The following is a 2,354-nucleotide window of genomic DNA, read 5'->3' on the forward strand; positions in this document are numbered from 1 at the left end:
AGCAATGAAGAGGCCATGTGCAGTGGCTCACGACTGTAATCTCAGCACTTTGGGAGGCCAAGGTGGGTGGATCATTTGAGGTTAGGAGTTCGAGACCAGCCTGGCAACATGGTGAAACCTCATCTCTACTAAAAATACGGAAAAATTAGCTGGGCATGGTGGTGGGCGCCTGTGATCCCAGCTACTCCGGAGGCGGAGGCATGAGAATCGCTTGAACCCAGGAGGTGTAGGTTGCAGTGAGCCAAGATTGCACCATTACACTCCAGCCTGGGTAACAGAGCGAGACTCCATCTCCAAGAAAAAAAAAATGAGAGAGCAATAAAAAAAGATATCCAACATGATAAGTCAAACTGCATAACACCAAAGAGAACGAAGAAAATTTAAAACCATGAGAGAGAGAATCTACATAAGTGAGAGTAAAATCTCCACAGCCCATGCAGAGCCAGAAAACTGAGAAGAAAATATTAAGAGTGCTGAAAAATTGTTGTTCAACCTATAATTGAATACATAGCTAGCATATTTTTAATAAATAAGGAAGGGTAAACTAAATAACCTTCAAAAATAAAACACACACATACACACACACACACATACACAAAGAGAAATTTTATCTACCAACAGGAGCATCTTAAGTGTACACTTCAAGAAGATAAAAAAGTTGTCTTACATAAAATTTAGGGAATCAAAATTAAATATAAGAAACTTGTGGACACAGGGAACTATTATGGTGGACTTTGAACTAAAGAAACCACCAAGTTCTTGGCAGCATAGGTTTCAAAAATATTTAGATGAAATAAAAGTATAATAAGATAATATATTTTAAATTTAAAAGTTTAAAATTGCCTGCTTCTTGAAAATTTGATGTCAAAATCTGTTTTTCAGATAATCATTTTCATTATTTATTAATCATCTATGATATTTATATCACACATTATGCAAGATTTCGATTATTCTTTTATCAGAACTAATTAGCACAAAAGGACTAACAGAAATTGCCCACAAGCATCAGGATACCCACGATGACTGAGTCATAAGCCCATAATAGGGTTGAAGGTGATGAGATTATGAGGCCCATCCAGTACATGACCACAAAGCAACTCACCAGCATCAGAATGGTTTGTGTGGTCCTTTTCTCTGGGGAGGCTTTTGCAGAGAGGTTGGTGCTGGGAAGGTACTGGGGTTGTCTCTGATGCCTGGACAAAAGAATTTCCATGTATGCACTTGAGAGAAACATGATTGCTACAAAGAAGACATCTGTAAGTAGTGGCAGCATGAAAAACAGACTCCTGATGATGTAGCTTATGTAAGAAAGTGAAGAGTATTTACTGATACTCAGCACATTGCTATTGGTCACATTAGAAGAGGCCACAGTGGAGGAGGGCAGGTTACTACTGAGAAACAAACTGAGAACCCAAAGAAGTGAAAGATACAACGTGTGAATTTCTGTTTAATTCTTGCCGACCAGGAGGTGCTGGGGCTAATGGTGACAGCCTGGAGCACACTCCGGAGGCAGGTGGTGCAGATGGAGAGCCCTCGTCCCTCTATGCATGTAGAAGAATACCTTATACTTGAAGTCATTCTGAGAATACAGTGACACATACAGGTCTGGAGATGCCAAGAAGCTCACAGTGAGGAGCATCACTAAGTGGACAAGGGCCAGGTGACAGGTGATGAGGTCAGTGGGCTTAGGCCTGCAGTCCAGAGGGAGTGTGAAGATACAGAAGAAAAGGAGGAAGGTGTTGGCTGTGAGTCTAATACCAGCTTGGAAAATAAGGGCAATTTTTAATAGTATCATACATGGAACATGGTCATCTTAATGGTGAAGAGAAATCATATTTTACATATCTGAAAAAAGCAATAGATAGCCTATCATCGGTATTATTTATTGCATGGTCAAAATTATTACCAACATTATCATTTTAATTTTACCCATTTATCTTGATTAACCCCAACTATCTCATATAAATTATTTAAAATGTACCACCTGAGCATTTTATTTTACAACAAATAAATTGTACATATCTCAAACATCCACACATCCACAATCACACCTGTGTAGGGTGCACATTATCTATACTCATATAGTACCTGTGGTTCACTCCTCAGAAAGCATTTCCTTCCTTTCTGAATTTCTCAAATCGCTGAACATTCTCAGGTCTTGAATTTTGTTTCTTCTTAAAAGCTTTTCAACTTCTAAGAATATATGTATTTCAATGCTCAAAGACAAAAAACTGTCCACTAAAATTTTATCCTCAGGAAAACTATCAATTAAAATAAATAAAATAAAGGCTTTCAGGTAAATAAAACTGAGGCAATTTCTTGATGCAGACAGATCATTTGAGAAAGAATAAAAA

The 2,354-nt window shown here is 38.0% G+C and overlaps 1 pseudogene; it reads right to left on the bottom strand.

Annotated features, from left to right (window-relative positions):
* Positions 1-906: 906 nt before the first annotated feature.
* On the bottom strand, positions 907-1,639 carry LOC108521856 (vomeronasal type-1 receptor 94-like; annotated as a pseudogene).
* Between the last annotated feature and the right edge of the window lie 715 nt (positions 1,640-2,354).

The sequence above is a fragment of the Rhinopithecus bieti genome, unplaced genomic scaffold (genome assembly GCF_001698545.2).
Source record: "Rhinopithecus bieti isolate Rb0 unplaced genomic scaffold, ASM169854v2 scaffold_63133, whole genome shotgun sequence".
Classification (NCBI taxonomy): Eukaryota; Metazoa; Chordata; class Mammalia; order Primates; family Cercopithecidae; genus Rhinopithecus; species Rhinopithecus bieti.